Genomic DNA, 20,889 nt, shown 5'->3' with positions numbered 1-20,889 from the left:
TTGACATCACTTGCTAACAGGCAGCCTGGGCTCCGAAATGACAGAGCCAGTTGTGCACCGTAAACATTTGGAACCTTCCCCCAGGTGGCAGGTTACATAAAAAGAGAAGGGAGCCAAGGGGCACCTCAAGGTCCATGTCCCAAAACACAAAGCTCTATAACCTCTAGGAGGGTGGTTAGTACTTAGATGCAAGAACGCTTCCAATTATGGACAAAGCTGTCTGCCACTTGGGGATGTGACCGTTACCAGGACCAGCTTGCCCTGCATGGCTGAACACATCCAATTGGGGGGAGCAGCAGGTGGGTGCCAAGTGGGCCCTGGTGTAGACCCACCTCCCTCTGGCAAGGTAACATGTGGGGCCAGGGCTCAGTCCATAGAGAGAAGCGGTCATCAAGGCAGGCAGCCTGGGCCACAGTAGACTGTTTTATGTACAGGTTGATGCCCATGGATGAAAAATCTTCTCCTAACAGAATCAGGCCTTTCTCGGCCCCAAGGGGTTCATTTATTCATTCAACAAACATCTATTGGGCTCTGTGCTGATTGGTTTTATGCCAACTTAGCTGAGCTCTGATACTCAGATATCTAATTAAACATTCTGGATGGTGCTGTGAGGTAGTTTCTGGATGAGAATAACATTGAAACCAGTGGACTTTGAGTAAAGCAGATTGCCCTCCACAATCTGGGTGGGCCTCGTCTAACTGGTTGAAGGCCTGAATAGAATAAGAGACAGACCTCCTCCAGACAAGAGAGAATTCTGCCAGCAGACGGCCTTCAGATGGAAACTGCAGTGCTGCACTTCCCCGGGTCTCCAGCCTGTGCTGGCCCACCCTACAGATTTTGAAATGCCAGCTTCTGTAATTTTGTGAGCCAATCCCTTAAAAGTAATCTTGCTCTCTTTCTCTCTGGCTCTCTCTCTTTTTCTCTCAGTGTAGATAGATGATAAGTAAATAGATAGATAGATAGATAGATATACATCTACACATTTATAAATACACATCCTATTGGTTTTGTTTCCCTGACAAATACAGGCTCCTACTGTCTGGTGGGACTGGAACTCCAAGTGGCGACACAGCCCCTAGGGCTTCAGCCTGCCCCACCTGTTAATGCGGCAATGCCAGCCTTCCAAGGGCATCGTGTGACTACACAGGACAACTCAGGTGCAAGACTTTGTCTTCTCTAAAGAGCAAGGGTGACTGGCAGGACAGAGGGTCCTGCCAGACTGCTGTATGATCTCGACCAAAGGACTTCATGTCATAGACTTCCATTTTTTGGGGTCTGTGAAATGGACTAATGATAGTTTTACATCATGGGTGATGATTCCCTGTGAAGACTCAGCAAAACCTAATGTATAAGAAGGGAATTGTGCCCAGCCCATAGTTGGCACTCGACAAAGCGCACCTGGATACGGCCCTATAGTCCAGCAGGAGCTTAACTGCCTCAAAATCACCTGGGAGCCAGGTTGCTGGGCCCCTCTGACTCACTGAACCTTCCTCTCTGGGTGGAGGAGCCTAGGATCTGGGTTTGAATCACATCTACCTCCAGGTAACAGAGTTAAGAACCCCAGCTTATCACAGGAGGCCATCAAAAAACCCTTTGCACGTAGACAGGACTGTGTCTGGACAAGCAGCAGCCGGCCCCTGACCTCACGCCCCTGGGTGGAGTGAGTTGGGCTGGGGCTGGGCGCTAGGCCACCACGAAATATCGCCTGCAAATGAGCTACCTCATTATGTCCCAGACTGCCACCCCACTCAGATACCATCTGCCTTCTCACCTGTCACCTGACATGTCTCTGTTCTCCCACCAGAAGGAAAGGGGGCGTCCATGCTGCCCTGGGCATCCTCCAAATTTGCCCGCATCCTGCTCCATAGGGCACTCTGAGCTCAGGCAAGGCTGTGTACCAGACTGCAGCTGGGGAGTGGAGGGGGCGACAAGTGTTGGAAAGGTCTGTTTGTTCCTGAGAGGTTACTGAGTTACCTAGCGTGACATTCAAAAGCACACAGGGTGCCAGCCCTGTCTCCAACTCTTTCATCTTCTTACCAGAGCTCCAATTTTGTCCAGGGAGCTGAGGTCCCAGCTGAAAACCCACAGATCCCAGCCTTGCCTGCAGCCAATGGCATGTGTACTCAGGGATGGGGCTTTTGAGAAGCTGGTATCTGCGCTTTGCAGACCTTGCCTTACCTGGAGGCGAGAGCTACTGGCAGAGGAGCTGTCGTCACGTGGCCATGAGGACGGGAGCTGGATGAGGTCACTTGTCTAAATGGAGCTGCTGCCCAGACCTGACTGCCTGCATCTGGACACCCTCAGGTGCCATGACGAAACACGCTCCTCGTGCTACTGTGTCAGAGCCTGCTTCTGTCCCCTCAGCCACGTGCCGTTTCCAACCGGATCTGCAATAAAGTAAGAGTCTTCTTCTCAGCCCTGTCCCAGCTCCCAGCTGCCCTGAGACATGCAAAGTGACCAGTTTCGGGGGCCTTTCCAGAAAAACTGAGTGCACATATAAGCACATATGATTATAGATTGCTTTTCTTCTCCACCCAAGTGAGATAGCACAGAGCACACTGCTCCGCATGCATCTACTCCACGGCAGAGCTTAACTTCCCTCCAGACAGGGCACGTGGTGACAGGGACGTGCACCTGTCGCTGTGTGAGTTTACCTGAAGGCACGTAACTGGTCCGCCACCTAGGGACATCGGGCTGTTGCCAATCTTTCCAGGCACAGGCTTTGGCAATGACTTCTAAAGGTGTCATGTGGTCAGATGGTTACGACTGTGATGGAAGCAGAGTTAGTCGCATGAAAACCAGGCTCTGAGACAGGGAGAATGTCGTCTGGGAGGACACCTTTCTGCTTTCCTTCTTGGAGTCCCTGGCCTGGCCCTGCCCCCAGGCCTGGCCCTGCCAGAGGAGGCCTGGCTCCTTCTTCAGGGAAGTCTGGCTCTCCCCTGGCCTCACCTGGGCTTTTTTCCTGCTCCATTAGAACCTGCTTGCCCCTCTGTTTGCCTTCCTCCTGCCCTGCCCCTCCTCTGGCCATCCCCACTAGGGCCAGCCCCCACCTCCTATTTCCTGGACTACTGTAACTGCCTCCTGCTGGTCTGCCAGTCCTCTGTCCAGCCCCCTTTTCACACCCAATATGTCACGCCCAGATCAGAACTCCCCAGGGAGCTTGTTGCTTCCAGGGACAAGGACCACCCCCTGACCTTAGCTCCTCCACCTGCTCAGGGAACAATAATCCTTCAGTTTCACATGGGTGTCAGCCCTGCCCTGGCAGCCCACCTGCCCTGCCAGCTAGGCCTGGCCACTCTGGTTTGTTGCCCCCGTTCCTTCAGACTCTCACCCCCGTTCTGAGAGCAGCTGTGCATTGCGTGTGCCACCATATGCTGGTGCTCTTCCCTGCACCCTTTTACTTCACCCCCAGTCGATCTCTGAAGGTCAAGTTGCTGTTGCCCTCCTCAGACGGAAAAGGAAACTGAGGCTATCTGTGGTAGGGTCCCCTGGGCTTGTCACATGGGCTTTGTTCGTTTGAAGAAGCATAAATGAGGTGAGCAAGGAGTTGGAAGAGGCAAGAAAATTCCCAGTTTCCATAGCAACAGAAAGGATGCAGCACCATGAGCAACGAGGAAGGGGGATGGGGGCAGTCCTGAGAGCAGGATAAATCATGGAATTTCACGATAGAAGGGGCCTTCCATTTCCTTTGGTTTAGGAATTCTGTACTGGAGATGAGCCCCCCGCCCCAACCCCACAGAGACAACTGGCAATGACTGGAGTCATATTTGGTTGCCGTTTCGGCTGGATGTGGGTGCTATTGGCATCTAGACCAGGGATACTGCAGGACACCCCACAGTGCACGGGGTGGTCCCCCAGCAGAGTGATCCAACCTGGAACACCAACAGTGCCGAGGTGGGAAACCCTGATGTAGTTCACCACTGTTCTGGGTTTGAATCCTCTGCGTGACATCCTCCCACCCGCTTCAGAGCACCTTTTGGTGTTTGCGTAACTGCCTCCAGTGACAGGTGTGCACAACCTTTGTGAGTGCCAGTCCAGGCTCAGCATCAGCACCAGAACAGCAGGACATCCGGGGAAGAAGTTACTCACACGTCTCCAAAGCAACAAGCAATACTCAGCTCATACTAAGAGCCTCACGAGAAACAAGGCGCCAGTGAGGTAAGACGCCAGCTTCTGTGCTCAGGTTCTCCACAGAAGGGGGGGGGCCCTCCAGGAACCAGGCACCTGGAGGGAACCCAGAGGCTCTTGGTTCTTGGCCAGGGGTCTCTCAGTCTGCGGCTGCAGGGTAGGAGCGGGACAGGCAAAAGGAAGCAGGACTTGGCCATCTGCACTTCCAGAAGTAAAATTAAATTTCTGAAATATTAAAGTCCTATTGACAGTACTCATGTTGAAGGATTTAGGAGGAAATGTACACACTCTGAAATACATTAAAAAAACAAGAAGGATGAACAAGTAGGTGGGTATGTGGATGGCTGGACAGATGGATGGGTGATGGATGGGTGGATGGATGGATGGATGAATGCACAGATACATGATGAAACAAGTATGTAGAGAATATTTTTATTAAAATTCTGTGATTAAATCCATGTTACAGATGAGGAAACCTTTCAAAAGGTTGTGGAAATTACTCAAGGTCATCCAGCCAGTAAATCGTGAGGGCCAGGATTTGAAACGGGGTCATCTGATCCAGAGCCGAGCTCTGGACACTCCATGGGACTCACCCCTTCCACGGGTGACCCCGGGGCCCCGGCTGCTCCAGGGTCTCTGCAGGAGAAATGCCCTGGCACCAGTCTCTCCAGAGGAGGGGCCCTAGGGGGTTGACTGAAAGCTGCCTTGATTATACCAATAATCAAGGGGGGGGGGCGCTGGTGAAAAGGTGCAAGTTTCCCCACTGCATGTGTTGGCGCTGCCTGATTGGAAGCTCATTTAGATACTGAAATAGAGCAGTGATCTAGAGAGGCGACCCTGCCCTCATGCAGCCGGTACTTTATTCCCCCCACTCCTCATTGATGTCATTTCCTGGGTGTCCAATTCCCAGTCAGGGTGCATGCCTGTGCTGGGGTTTGGTCCCTGGTCAAGACGCCTTGATGGGACGCCTTGCATGGAGAGGCAGCCCATCAGTGCTTCTTTCTCACATCGGTGTTTCTCTCCCTCCCTCTCCTCCTCCCTTCCTCTCTAAAATTAATAAGCATGTCCTCAGGTGAGGACTTTTTAAAAAGGTGGTGAAAGCAAGGGTGTAAATTTTTCCCATCTACGTTCACTGACCGCCACAGCCCCTGCACGAACCCCACGAGCACTCACTGTGCTCCCACAGGAATCGACCTGGCCGCTTGGCTGGCGTGGACCCTTGGTCCAGCCTGTCTTCCCCAAGCAGTGGGAATTTTTTAACCTCCTCATCCCAAATGGTGGTGCGAGCAACCAGGCAGCAGCCTCTGTACCCTTTCCCACCCCCAGGCTCGGCCTAGGCCCGCAGACTGAGGTTTTGCTTTCTGTTCCTCCTGAAGGGAAGCAAGGCCAGCCCTGAGCCTGGGACAGGCCTGTTGGGGTCAGTCCGACCTTGAGCCAGCAGCCGGGCTCTCTCGGCAGCTGGAGAGAAGAGAAGCTGTTTCTGTGCTCTCCATATCCCTGGGGTCCAGCAGCCAGGAAGGCCACTCAGGGCCAGGCCCCTCTGGTCACCAGCCATCCCAGCTGTGTTCCTGAAAGTCTTGGCAGAATGAGAACACACTGGTCAGCCAGGAAGAGGAGATGTCATCCTGCTGTGGCTGGGAGCTGGAGGGGGCTGAGAGGCACTGACTAAAGCTGGGGTCCAGTCACCATGGGTAGGAAGGGTTGCAGGCCACTCAGGAGCCCACCCACTTCTCCCCCAGGGAGAGGAGAAAGGGTGGGTGTTTCAGGCAGGGAACAGCCTGGACAAGGCAGGGCAGTGGCCTTTAGCTACACGGACTGTACCCTGGGCGGGGAGGAGAAGCCCTTCCAGGAGACAGCAAATACAGCCTAACATGTGGCCTTGGAAGGCAGCCTCTGAGACTCAAAGCCTGCTCCTGGCCATATGGCCTTTGGTGAGTTGTGTAACCTGTCTCCTGCTTGCTCTCTTTTAATAGCAGCAGTATGGTTTCCTATGCTGTGCCTCAGCCCAGGTTCTGGGGCTTGCCCATGTGCTCTTACTGTGCAAAGCCCGCACGTTCTGCCAGCTCCTTTTGAGCAGTGACACCAGGCAATTGACAGCTAAGTGGATGTGGTGCAGAAGCTCATCATCTGTCGTCTTCATGTGGCCAACAGCCACTGCCAGACGCAGCACTTCTTTCATCTGGAACTTGATCGTGGGTTTCACTGCGTGGACCGCGGTCACCACGTTCTCACTGTGGGTCAGCAAGGAAGGGAACCTGCCAGCCTCACTCAGGCTGGGGCCCAGGATTTGTGGGATCTGCCTGATCAGAGACTCTAAAGCCAAAATACATCCCACTTCTTGGCCAGCTTCTTATTCTTGTTGAGTTTCTTCTGCGCTTCGATGTCCACATGGGGGATAGCCACGGCCTTGGTCTTGGCCTCATCACAGTGCTGCTGGTCCTGCAAAACACACCCGGAGAACTTGGGGCGGGGAGTGGACTTAAGCCTGACGGTGCCGAGAGGAGAGTCTTGAGCGTCTGAGGGTCATAGTTCTTCAAGCCTATCTGCAGCTCCACTGTCTCCAAAAACTTATGGTGCTCATGCTGGTCCCCATGCAGGACTTCCCGCACTGCCCCCTAGAGCGTGCTGCAGGAGACTTTGCTGCTCAGAATTCCTCGTGCTGCAAAATCCCCTCCCGTCTTTTCTGATCGGATGTGGACTCTAAGAGCATTTGATCTGAAGAGCTCTTGCAAGGAGCAAATATGACAACTGAGTGCAGTGAGTGAGGGAGGGCTGTTAGCCCCTCTCTGGGCCTGGTTTCCCCACCTGGAAACTGGGAGAATGGACTCTGTCCCACCTCACAGGACCCTCAAGATCTGACTGGGCCCCTTCCTCTTTTGAAGATAGAGTCCAGCTCCCTTCTTTCACACGGAGTCCCTGCCCTCTTAGGCAAGGACTGCCAAAAAAGCCCGTTGGTTAATTTTAGTGCATGGATTTTAAAGAAAACCTGAACCCAGAGGAAGGGCAGAAGCAGCCCCTCCCACGCCGCCCTGACCACCAGGGGCCCGTCGACACCATCTCCCAAGGCAGGGCCTCTTCTGTCTGCGCATGTCGGACTCGCCCAGCACCACAGGCAGTCTGACTTCTGGTCCCAACCCCCCCCCCCCCCCCCCCCCCGACGGTGCCCGTCCACTCTTTCATAATCCTGGGAAGCACTGCTTTTCTTTGCAACATTTATTTATGTATTTATTGCAAAATAGCTACTTTTCTCATCACAAGAGCAGTACATGTTCATTGCTAAATATTCAGAAAATAAAAAGTCTAATGAGACAGAGGAAAAATAATATTGCCCTTAACCCTAACACCCAGGGGTGTTGCTAATAACTCTTTGTGCTCATGTGACCAGGGCATGACTTGTTTTAAAACCTCTATATAAATTAATTTGTTTACTTAATTACAAACTTAGGATCATACCTACGTATGTGCTTGCTGTTACAGGTATTTTTCATTGTATATACATATATTCACATATATGTTACATGTATTCATGCAATATTTTTATTTCATTTTATAGCCATATCTTCAGTGAAATTAGGAGAGAAAGGCCAGTAAATCAGGATTTTTGGCTATATTCGCACATGGTTCTGAATGCTGTGGCCACCTTTTTGACGTGACCCTGCTGTCCCACAGGCCCCTCCACATTGGCTGCCTCCCCCTCTCCACCCCACTCCCCATGGGTGGGCAGTGGCTGCATTCCTGCCTGAAGGCCTGGGGTGCTAAGGGCTTCCCCTTACCAAACCCAAGCTGCCTCCACTTCCTTTGTTAATCTTCTGTAACCCTACCCACATTGTTATAAATTGTCCCTTCACTAAATTTCTTGAACTTACCCATCTGTTTCCGATGCAAAGGCTGAATTCCATTCTCTCCAAGGTCAGCTGCTTGTTCACCCAAGTCTCTGTTGGGCAGTGAGGTGGTTTCCGAGCTTTTTCACAGCGATTGCAACACTCAGGGTACGCTCCCTTGTGCGTGTCTTTGAGAGGCATTCTGGGCTGTGAGTTGCTGGACCACAGGTCAGACCCCAGGCAACACATCCCCCCGCTGCTCCGATGGCCCGCATCCCATCCACAGGAAGCAGCGTGGCTTGTTTTGTCTCCTTGCCCTGGACGTGTTCATTGTTCCCACCATTGTCACTGGCACATAACACTAAAAGCAACATCTTTATGCCCGAAGTGCCTTCTGTGTCTCGGAATGTTCTCCAGTTGCCTAGATTTATTGATTGTCTACAGAAAAGGTACACAGAGACCTGTGGGCACATGAGTGGTCATTCATTTAAAGCAGCCAAACTCCCTAAACTGCAAATCTACGTGAGTGCAGTGTCTAAGAAGAATCATTGCTTGTGTCTAAAGGCCTGTGTGACCACTGACATCAGGGTACAGTGCCCCCATTTGAGTCCCACAAAAATATCTAACCTAAAAAAAACACAAAAATCTGCCCTTAACCCTCTCTCAGAACTGTGGCTTCCACTGCCCAGTTCTCCCACAAATGGGGGCAAACTCTTCCCATTGTAGACAAAGGTCCAAGGGGCCGGTCCAGGCAGGCCCGAGGTGCAGGGGAGGTCTGGGCCTGGGCCCCAGGGTCTGCAGCAGGTGCTCTCCCCCTTGTCGCAGGCCCAGCCTCTGCTCACTACTGCCGGCACTTGCTGTTGGCAATGGTCTGTTGCCAGTCCTCATGCTGAGTGGTGTGAATGTGCATTACCGCAGGGGCACTGAGAAGGTCAGTCTCTAAACGGAGCCTCTGCCACATGTTGCCAGAAAGTCCTGTGTTCCAACATGTGCCTGCATTCCTCCCGACTGCAGAAACCTTCTAGTTGGATCCTATGCCTCCAAAGCGCTCATGTCCCACTCAGAACCCTGCAGCGTCTGTTTGTTTCCAAAGCTCAAGAGTGGAACCTTTGTTGTCTCTCAAATACCGGGTTTAACCCATAAACTGCATGTGGGCTCTAAGAGCCTCTTGCACGTGACTCTTACTCATAGGTGGACTTCTCCCCTGAGCTCTCCTGCAAAACTCTCTCCATGTGAGTAAGTGCTGGGGCAGAGCCTAATGCTCTCCCGGGCTGTGGCCCTCCCATCTGCTCCTCCACCCGCTTCCCAGATCTGGGGCCAAGTCACTGTCAAGAGGAAATCAAGGAATCAGTAGTCTCTTTTCATTTATCCATTGTTTTAAGAAATGCTTAGTACAGTAGTTACTGAGCAATTACAGAGCCCTTCTATACACGTGCTGGACAGGCTATGTCTGATGCCATCCTCACAACAACCCTGTGTATTACTGGCTCTTCTTACAGATGAGAAAACAGGCTCAGAGGGAGCGTCCCCTCTGTGAGTAGCCCAGGCAGGATGCTTCACCACGCCTCTGCCTGAAGCAGCACCTCAGGTACGTCCCCGGAGCACGTGAGGGCCAGGGAGGGACACACGTTCGGGAGGAGAGGCCGGCCTGCAGCAGCGGAGCAGAGTAGTGCTCCGAGGCCAGGCAGGAACCACGTGCTCCCCCACGGCCAAGCCGGTTCTCAGGGAAAAAGAGAGCCAGGAGCCAGAACCAGGCCCGCCTCCTTCCAAATCCTGTGCACGCCCTCTGAGTCAGCTCCCTGGGGCTGCCCTAACAAAAGACCATAAATCCCAGGCTTGAAACAACAGAAATCTGTTCTCTCGCTTTCTGCAGGCCAGAAGTCTGAGATCAAGGTGTGGGTGGGGCCTCCCTCCTTTTGAAAAGTCTAGGGCAGGATCCTTCTTGCCTCTTGCAGATTCTGGTGGTGGCCAGAAATCTCTGGCGTGCTTTGGCTTCCGGCTGCATCCCTCCAGCCTCTGCCTTGGTCATCACGTCTTCTCTCCCCTGTGTGTGTCTGTCTGTCTCTGTGTCTCTTCTTCAAGGACATTGGATTATGGCTCATCTAATCCAGCTGGAATGACGTCTTCTTGACTTGATGACATCTGCGAAGGCCTTATTTCCAAATCAGGACACATCCACAGGTAGCAGGGACTAGGACTTAAACACATCTGTTTGGAGGGACACAATTCAACCCCGCTGCACCCTCCGATGAACCTGGAGAGGGCTCGCCAAGGTACCTGTGGCAGGCCCTGAGCCTTTGCAGGGAACCTCATACCCACGCAGAGTTCCCGTGTTTGTCCACCAGGGTGGGCTGCCTGCTCTGAAACACCTGGACATGGAAAAGGCTAGACCCTCCCAGGGCACTGAGGGTCTAACGGCAGAGACCAAGGCGCACAGCCGGAACTGACTCCCAGAGGGGGCTCCAGGCAGAGAGGCTGCGGGGTCTGATGTGTGGAGGGTGTGGGGTGTGGGATGAAGACCATGTGTCAGGGTCAGGCACTCCCCCCGCACCGCGCATACACCCATCCCCTACCATGGGCACCCACTGTAGAAGGTACCACGACCTGCTCTGCTCACCACTGTGCGCAGCCCCCACACAGAGCAAGGCCCCGCGAACACGGCACCTACAGGAACCAACCCCTGGTTTGGAAGGAAAGGCTGGGGTTGGAGAGGCAGGAAAGCCTGCGGAAAACGGGGGAGAGGAGAACTGTACCATCAGCACCCCCACCCCGGAGAGAGGGTGCAGGGGGGCCTGCCCTAACTTCCTGCTGCAAACTGCCACCTGCTGGAAAGCTTGGGTAGGAACGTTCACCGAAAGGCCTGTGGGCACAAGGTCCTCACTCCTGAGGTCCCATCGCTGTGTTCTTCCCTCAACGGCGACCCCTAAGGACCCCGGGAGCTCATTCCCCATGTGCCTCCCCACGCCAGGCCTGCTGGCAGGATTGATCCTGTGCCCCTGGGCAGTGGGGCTCGAAGGGAAGCCAACCTGGGGAGCCAGTCGGGGCTCCTCCCACGCCCAGAGCCTCGGCCCCATCCTTAGCGCACACTTACATGCATGAATTTACACACTCACAGCCATTGCCTCACACCTTGCTCACCCTCCCACCCATTTCATACACTGCTCATACCCATTGCCACACACCGCTCACACTTGTACGCATACACATATGTTCATGTTTACATTCACATACCTTCTGATACACATACACACTTTCATTCATGCTCATACACTCATACACATTGTCACACACTGACACACATCCACATACTCACATAAACACTTTCTTTTCCACATGCATGCACTCACCCGTACATACTCATACCCACATGCACACAGACGTGACACAACCCCTCACATGTCTCACACCAGCAGTCACGCACATCCCAACACTTACATTGCCTGCCTCTCACCCATACTCTCTCACACTCACACACTCATTCTCATGCCCTGACACTCACACACCAGTCTCCCGCCCTCACCCGTGCAAAGGTTTTTTCTCACGGCAGAGTGGGGCGAGGAGGGAGGCAAGGGGTGTCCACCCCTCAGCACAGCAAACAATGGCGGGTAAACCTGGACCACCTTTTCTGGGCCTCTTGTTAAACTTTATGGAAGTAGCGTAATGCCACATTCACCAAGGAGCTTTTCTGATTCAACATCATGTTTCGGAGATTTATTAATGTAGCTTTGGCTCATTGATTATAATGGTTCCAGCAGTCCATTTTGCAAGTTTGCTCTAATTTGTGGATTCATCCTCCAGTTGGTGGATGCTTCCAGGTTGCCTGCTCTTATAAACAATACTACTGAACCTTCGTGCATGTCTTTGTACGTTTGTGAGCATATTTCTGTGGCCTGTACTTAAAAGTGTACCAGCTGGGTCTTGTGCACTTTATGTGTGATTTCTGTTCTCTTGGGTGCTTCATTCAGGGACTTCCTCTGCAGCAAAGGATCAGACACCTGTTTCCCCACCCTTTGCTGTCACCTGGTGTGGTCAGCTGTTCAAGTTTCGCTAATCTGTTGAGTGAGAAAAGATACCACGTTGTGATTTTGATTTGTGCATTCCTGCTGACTTGCAAATTCTTGCATTTTGCATGTATTTCTTTACCTTGCATGTTCTCCCTTCTTCCACTCCCCTATTCGTGGGTCCTTCGTCCACCTTTCCATTTGGCTCCTTGTCTTTTATTTACAGGTGTTCAGAAATTCTTTAGATAAGCTGGTACTAATGCTTCATCAGTTACTTAGATTGCAAGGAAGTTCTAACCCGTCACTTGTGTTTTCACTTTATTTATAGGAATATGTTTTGAACAGAAGTTTTTAAATTTCAATGTCAAAGTCATCAATTTCCCCTACAGTTTGAGAATCTTGTTAAAGAAATCCTTGCCTACACGAAAGTCATAAAAATATGGCCTTTCCCCCCAAAAGTTTTACACATTTTGGTTTTTGCAGTCACAGACCTCCTTGCCATTAAAAGCCAGTCTGCCATCAAAGAACCCATCACAGATTGCTTCCCCCGCCCTTGGCTCCCAGCCCAGTCTCCTTGCCCTCCTCCTGGCAACTTTCTTCTCTCTCCAACCCCATTTTCCCTCACTTCTGCCCCCCGGCCCATACACCCCTCCAGTGCTCTTCCATCAATCATACGGAGCAATTCCGCTCTCCCCAGCCCCTCTCCCTGAGCCCAGTTCTAGCCTGTTATGGGCAAGCCTAATGACACATCAGCTGTTATTTGCATATGTGTGATTTCTCAGCCTGTCATAAAACTTGACACAAATCCCTGAACAAACGCCCTGCCCAATTGCCACGCCGCACACGTCTGCTCAAACTGCTGCCACGCACAGTCTAACCAGTGCCCTGCACACCCACGCTCTGCCCCCTCCACATCGCTTTCTGCCCAAAGAGCTGACTGTGCTTCCTGTAGAATGGACACATCCTTGCACTCTAGCTGCAGGCTGCGCACAGGCACCCTGGTGTAAAATCAACATGAAGGGGCAAGTGAGGTGCAGTGTTTACTCCTCGGGCTCCTTTCCTGCAGGGCTTCCTCGGGCTGGTGTGTCCCACAGCTGAAGGTCACACCCTCTCAAGGCTGTGGACTCCATGCACTTCCCTCTCCAGGTTCCAGCACTGCCCGCCTGCCATCATAGTCCAGGCCTCGTGGTGGGAGCAGCCCTGCAGCCATCCCCCCAGGGGGCCTGCAGGATTCCTCGTGCCCCCCTGCCACCCACACTCTGTAAGTCACGCCCTATAAATACATACTCTCCTCCTGACATCTCTGACTGAATGTGAGGGTGCTGTGCGCTCCCTGACGGACAGACCATGGGCCACCCTTCCTCCTTCAGGAGCCCCTAAGTCTATGAACTGAGACAGAAGCCCCAGGGGAAGTCAGAAATATTCCAGTGACAATCAACTTCACTGGTGATGGCCATGTGTCCTGGTTAGATCATTGTTCTCCTTCAGATGGGATGTCTTAAAGATCTATGAGGACGGGTCAGTGCACTGTAGGGCCAACCTTGCCACCAGAAAGTCAAACTGTCCCTTAGCCTCTTGTTCTGCCCTGAGCTCTGATGAAAACAGAAAGGTAGGGGGAGGGGAGAGGGTCAGCAGGAGAGCCTGGAGACAGGCCTAGGTTTTCCCAAACACTTTGTCAAGGTCAAAGGCAATAACCTCCTCCTACCCACACCCCTGCCTGCTAAATTCCATTAGAGAGCAGTGACAGCTGCCAATAAGAGATAGAGCTGCTGTAGCAGGAAGGGCAGGTGCTTTGAAGCTGGACCTGCCTGGGCCAGGTGCCCAGCCTTTTCGTTTTCTAGTTGGGTGGCTTGGGCAGGTCCTCAGCCTTTCAGAGCCGGGATTCCTGGTCCGTAAAGCGAGGGCAGCAATTCCACCTTGCAGGATTGTTGAGAGGATTACAGAAGTGTATGTGAAGCTTTTGACCCATGGCAAATACTTAGTCATCTTTAGCTTTAATAGCCTCAGTGGGTAGCATTCTTATGATTAATACAAAAAATGGAACTGGGAAACATGTTCTTTGAACATAAGAGAAAAAGCACATCTATTTCTTTCTTTTAAAAAATTTATTGATTTTAGAGAGAGAGAGAGGGGGCGGGGGAAAGAGAAAGAGAGAAAAACATTGATTCTCTGTTGTTCCACTCATTTATGCATTCATTTGTAGACTCTGGCATGTGCCCTGACCAGGGGTCAAACCCCACAACCTTGCTGTATTGGGACTACATTCTAGCAACTTAGCTACCTGACCGGGGGAGGCACATCTATTTCAATGTAGAAGCTAATGACCATTGACCTCTACAGCTTTCCCTTACAGATGAGGACATCGAGGCCCAGAGAAGGTGAGTAGTGTGTCCAAGGTCACACAGCAGTAGGAGAAGTCAGTCTGGAACATAGGCCTTCTGAATGTGTTTCCACAGCCTCAGGCTGTGGCAGACACATCCTAGGGTGACCCGCAGTGAATCACGCTGCCGTGTTATCTCCTCATCTTGAGAGGAGGCAGGACCTGTGGTCTGCTTCTTACTAGTGGAATATGGGATGTCACTCCCACAGTTATGTTTCATCATAGAAGACTGACTTAGCAGACTGGAGTGAGAGAGATGCCCCCGCTGGTGCTGAACAATTATCAGCCCCTCTGTGACAAATCTGTGGACCCGGCTTTAAAGCAGGGGACTGTGGGAGGCCCCAGGACCCAAGAGTGGCCTCCAGCTGACATCCGGTGACAAAGCGAAGTCCTCAGTCCTCCAGGCACAAGGAAATAAGTCATGCCAACAACCTGAGTGATCACTGAAGCTGAGCTCCCCAGGCGAGCTGCCAGATGACAGTGTGGCCCGGCTGACACCTGGATGGCAGCCTGCAAGCCGGAACCCCTGACCTGCTGAAACCGAGACAATCGCTGAGTTGCTTTAAGCTGCTAAGTTTGTGATAATTTATTGTACGATGATTTATAGTTTTCCTCCCAGAAAACTAACACACACGTGATTCTTCCGAGTCTTCCTAAACCGTGAGAAAATATCCCATTCTTCCTACGTACAGTAGATGGCCAGCCCCTTTGCCACTCCACAGCTCAGTTATTGAGTGACTGAGCACCTGAGATCCGGGCCGGCCTGGATCAGTGCCAGGTATTATGCTCTTCCCATCGCTCACATCGTAGGAGACCCTTGGCTTCTAACAGACACACAGCTACAACAATGAACACCATACCTTCCAGCCTCCTTGCCGGGAGATGTAGCCATGTGACTGAGTTCTAGCTCAGGATCAGAGCAGAGGTGATATGTGCAACTTCTGAACTGTGTTCTTACAGACTGGGGAGTTCCCTCCCTTGTCCCTCTCCTTCCCGCCAACTGGAGTTCAACCTGTAGCGAGCCAGCGTGGTTATGCACTATGTGCCATAGTGAATGCTGTGCTCACCACCCAGACCACCCTGCAGGACTGAAGGACTCACTGCCCCCAATTCTGGGACACAGCCTTCTCTGGAAATACCCTCCGCTGAAGAGCTGCCGTGACTGGAGCCACACCCCTTCTGGTCCCTGTGGGGATATGATGGCCCCGCCCATTACCCTTGCTTGGGACACCCCTGAAGGGATGTCCTAGCCTTGGAGCTCCTCTTGTGGCCTGTGGAGGCTGCGTCACAGCAGGTTCTCTCCTGCCCGACAGCACCCCCGGGACCCCTCTACATGACGATGTCCACCTGGGGTCCAGTCTGCAGCACCACGGGGCTAGGGGAGCAGTGAGGGAGAAGACTCCCGAGCCATGCCAGCTTCGCCTGGACCTGAGAGAGACAGAGAAAGAAAACTCGATCATTGCTGTGTTGGTTATCTTTGTTACAGCACCCTAGTCGTTAGCTGAATTATCACACCTGGCCACATGGAGGCATGGGCAGCTCGGACAGATTTAGTCCCTGCCATTATGAGTGCCTTTTAAAATTCATCCAGCCAGAAGGCTACGCCTTTCTACTTTGCACGAACACATCTTGTGGACTGGCCTGGGCCCCACCTGCCTTGCAAGTTTGAAGACGCATGTGGGAGAGAACTCAAGGCCCTGACAACAAGATTAGCACAGGACTGCGATGTAGGCGAGGCCAGTCACGGTATAAACAGGTGGCCAGCACAAAGTAGAAAATCCTCAGGAGGCTGTCTTCCAAAAAGTCATCTTGACTGGGCCACGTGTGGCTCACACAGGACCACGTGGCCCCTGTCTGAGCTCGTGCCTTCACCTGTGGGATGATTTCCAGACCACACACAGCAGGTCTGTATGGGAAATTGGGGTTAGGGAGCCATTAAAAAACCTCAGATAATATAAGACGATCTCTGCCAGCACTCGCAAAGATTCTACTTATCTGAAAAGACCTTAAAATTTTAGTACCAAATGTTGGGAATCAATTACATAGTTATATATTTGTCATAACATATAAACAGATAAATAAAATGTGGTGATGACTAGAATGATTTCTACAGCAGTGCTCAGCACACACCACGGCTGGGAGGTGCAGAGAGGAGCCTTATTTGGGAGAATCTGCTGCAGGCTAATGAGAAAGCAGGCTTACCTACCGCTGAGGCGTGCGAACCTGTTTGATCACTCCTGCTGGCCGCCCGGCCTCCGGAGGATGTAAGCATGGTTCTGTGCCTCTTGGACTCCTCATACTCTCTGTTCATGAAGACGCTCTGTAAATGGATGATAATTTGTTCGCTGATGGTCCCTAAGCTATGGGCAAGTGCCTTTGCCACCTGGATTCCCAGCTGCTGAGAAGCTGCCAGTCTGAACCAAATTTAGCAGAAGTGGTTTCAGCAGCGCAGTAGATGATGTCAGTGCTCCCTCCCAGATCTCCTGGACCCCTTTTTACCAGGTTTGTGGCCTCAGAATTTTGGCACATGTGGGCCTCTGTCACCCGCAGCTGTTGTTTGGAGGACTGCCTTCAAGTGGAATGCCTGGGAATTCGTGTCACTCTAGGCAGCCAGCCCTTCACCGAGACAGTGGGCTTGGGGTGGGAGAGGGAAAAACCTGCCCCCTGGGCACCCTTGTGTGGCTTCTGGCCCTCCTGTCCTGCACCCCTCACCGCCACTCCTGTTTTCCCAGGGAACACTCCCCTAACAATCACTCCAAAACTGGTCTTCATGTCAAGGTCTGCTGCTGGGAAACTTGTCCTAAGAAAAGAGATTTGGGTCAGCGTGCAGATTCCTTAGTACGTCCAACAAAGTACACAGCACTATGGCAGCTATTAAAAAAGGAGAACAAGAAGGAGAAAGAGGAGGAGGAGAGGGAGGAGATGAAGACAAAGGAGAAGATGAAGGTAAGAAGGAGCAGGAGAGGGAGATGAAGACTGAGAAGAGGAGAAGGAGGAAGAGATGGAGGAGGAGGAGCAGGAGCAGCTGCAGATTTGGGGACACCTTTAGAACATACTGTTGAGTGAAAAAAGCAAGGTGCCTAAGAGTGGATATAGTATTCTTATTTTTGAAAAGGAAGGATAAGAATGTATATTGTATGGGTTTTCATCTCCATAAAAAAAAAAGGGGGAATTCAGAAACTAATGATCCCTGGCTAGTGTGGCTCAGTTATGGCATCACCCTGTAAACCAAGGGGTCTCGGGTTCAATTCCTGATCAGGCCACGTGCCTAGGTTGCGGGTTCTGCCCCCAGTGAGGACGCATATGAGAGGCGACCGATCGATGTTTCTCTCTCACATCAGTGTTTTGCTCCCTCTCTCCCTCGCCCTCTCTCTGAAATCAATAAGTTTGTCCTCAGGGGAGTATAAATGAACACATCTAATGAAAGTAGATACTTAGGGTGCAAGAATGAGGGAGTTCGTAACCTCTGTATATGCTTAGATTGTTGAGTCATGTACATTTTTACCATTCCGGAACGTAACATACAGATTCCTGGGTTTCACCCTCCAAAGAGCCTGAAGCAGCCAGTTTGGGGTAAAGAGCCAGGATCTTGAAAGGCCCCTCTGCTGATGGCTGCTTTCTGCCAGGCTTGGGGACATCGTTCTGGATGATTTCAATAGCGGTTTGAACAACGCCCAACAACCAGCAAGCAGCTGAGCGCCCAGGAGGTGCCGTTTTCCGGGACAGGAGCCAGCGCACTGGAAGCACCATCGAACGCTGCCTTTCATTCCTGGGTGACTCCTGGTGGTAAGTGTGAGCCAGGACCCTCAGGGTGCAAACCCACCGCCTTCCCTGGCCTCCTTGGCCCCAGCAGGCCCAGTGCTTGCTCCACATCCCGTCGCCACAGCAACAGCAGACACACTGGTTTCTGTAGAGTTAGGGTCTATAAATAATTTCTAGATCAATGTTTTCAGTGTGGATGGGGTGGGCTCGGCAAGGCGGTTTGTGAGCCAGGCCACCGTGCTCAGGGAACAGCCACACTCAGGGAAGCAAGGTCGCAGTCTGGGGGTCTGCCTAGTGCCCTGCTCATCCAGCTGGGCCAGGGCCGCCTCACCCCACGCCACTGCAGGTTCTGCGTCAGACAACATATTGGGCACTGTTTCTTCTCGCCTGTGCGTGCCACACTGGGCCAGGGGCGGCGTGGGTTGGGGTAGCAGAAAGGGTTAAAAAATCCCTTAGGGTGACTTGAGGACTGAAAAAGGCTCAGAGGAGCAGACCTGGAGCTGTTTCTGTGCTGGCAAGAATCGTGTCTTTTTAATGTCTCGGTTGTGCTGGGTGAGTTCTGGCAGAACAGGGGACCAGGGGCAGGGGATCCGGATCCGTCTCTCTGGCCCCCTGGTGCAGGCAGCAGTTCTGATGATGTTCTCGAGATGCCCTTTCCACCTGGTCCTCTCATTTATTCATGTATTTATTTATTTTAATAACAGTGTTTCCAGCAAAGGGCTCACCTTCCCAAGCCGAGTTGAGGAGGTGGGTTTTGTCATTTGAAAATCAAGCCAACTGAATGCCTTTGCTCTCTGATGACAGTGAATGCCCTGGGACTCTGGAAGGACTCCTGGCCAGTGGCACACAATGTGGCAGTAGGAGCAGGGCCTTCCTCTGACACACGATGGGCAGGAGTATGAGCGGGGTAGCCATGAAAGGACAACCGTCAGCACTGAGACGGCGAGTCCTTCTGGGCAGCAGTTCCATCTCTCAGGGTCCCTTCTGACTGTGACCTGGCATGTGTGTGCCAAGTCCCATTCCACAGGTGTGCAAGGAGCAATGCTGCTTTATGCAGCTTTGTTCACAGTAGCAAAGACTGTGAACAGCCTGGTGTGCAGTGGGAGGGGAGAGTGGATAAATAGGGCCTGGCACCCACGTACCAACAACCAGCACACAGTCAGACAAAAAGAAGGGGTGGGGCTGTGCAAGATGATGCAGGACAGTCTCTGAGATAAACTAAGGAAAAAGAGCAAGATGCATGGATGCTCCCACTTATGGAAGAAGAAATGTGTGATATATGGCGAACATGTATGTATGCATGTGCATACATGTACAGGAGATATGTGTACATGCATGCATATCTATGCATATACACACATGTATAGATAAGGGGTATTTCTGAAAACATACACAGGAAACTGATGACTTTGTGTAGCTCTAAAAGGCCAGTCTGGTACACTGAGATCTGGGGTGGGGGGAGATTTACTTTTCATTACATACTTTTTTGCTGCCTTTGAGTTTTCTTTTATTATTTGCATACATTCATTTTTCAATTAAAAGTAGATGAACAGGAACATGGACAAAAAGGAAGAGAGGAAGAGGAAAGGAGGCAGGAGGAAGGGAGTAAGCTGGGAAAGGAAACAAAAATCTTCATTTCTTCTAATTCTCACGCCTCTAGAGCTTGCCTTTAGGGTATGTGTCTGGAAGGTCAGAGGTCACTGGCCCTAGCACCCAGCAAATGCAAACCAGGTGTGGCAGTGCTTTCTGCTGATACTGCACCAGCTCCTGGGCTGCTGGAAAATGCTTCCTGAGAGGCAAAGGACAACCTGTGCGTTTGTTCCTCCAACAGAGAGAAGAGCTGGGCTTTTGGATTCTCTGAGAATCAGCTGAATGAACCAGAAGCAACTCTCAGGGGGCCCCTGCATCTGCCCTCGCCCAGCTGTCATCCACATCACTGGCCAGCTGAGGAAAAGGAGGGGAACGGACTGGGCAGTCATGTTTTCCACATTTCTGAAATGAGTGCAGATCCCTTGTGCAAGTGGGCCTCCAGAACTGGGGTGTGTGCTGACTGTGGCTGTGCGAACAGTGAGGAGGGAGACCCAGCACCAGCGCTGAAGGTCAGAGGGCTTCGCTGGAAACCAGGAACTCAGAAACCAAAGTGTGGTCCTCTCTGTGCCTGGAATCTCAAACTTTCAAAATGGGTTTGCATCGCAGGGAAAGAAGATGGGCTTGCGGTGGGGGTGCCCAGTTGGATTGGACATTGGTGTGGTGACTGCCACCTTGTGAATATAAGAACTCAGTGTTCATCAGGTATAGTATCATTGGGTGGGTGGGAGTGACCTTGACTTGGAGGCTGTGTGGTCTGAGGGATGTAAGTGGGTCTTGGGAGGTTCCCACCGTTGACTGCAGCCGTGTCTCACTCACCTACAGCATGTTCTCAAAGCATAGCTATGAGGCTCCTCCACCAGAGAGGCTGACTCAGTATCTCTGGGTGGGGCTCCGGAAGCTGTCACGAGTGACTGGTCCCCCAGGCTGGGACCCCCAGGCATGTGCACCCCAAGACATACGCAAGATGATCCATTGGAACTGCAGGAAGAAACCATTATAATTTCAACTTCATCTCATCCTCCTAAAGTTCATCTTTGATGTTTGATAATGTGCATAAAATGGTAGTGGCAAAGTATGGATATTTGCTTTATAAATGATACTAGTAATGATAGCTAGTCCTTGGAGCACAGCCCTGCTCCAAGCCTTTTACAGCTAATCATTCACTGACTCCTCACAACTGGGTGAGATGCTATCGCCCCCTGCGATG

General features: G+C 52.0%; 1 pseudogene; it reads right to left on the bottom strand.

The window, feature by feature from the left end:
• Positions 1–5,168: 5,168 nt before the first annotated feature.
• LOC114488406 overlaps positions 5,169–20,889 on the bottom strand; it is a 44,151-nt pseudogene continuing 28,430 nt past the window's right edge.

Source organism: Phyllostomus discolor, chromosome 12 (genome assembly GCF_004126475.2).
Source record: "Phyllostomus discolor isolate MPI-MPIP mPhyDis1 chromosome 12, mPhyDis1.pri.v3, whole genome shotgun sequence".
NCBI lineage: Eukaryota > Metazoa > Chordata > Mammalia > Chiroptera > Phyllostomidae > Phyllostomus > Phyllostomus discolor.
Note: the sequence above shows the minus strand (reverse complement) of the source record. Positions and strands in the feature narration are given on the sequence as shown.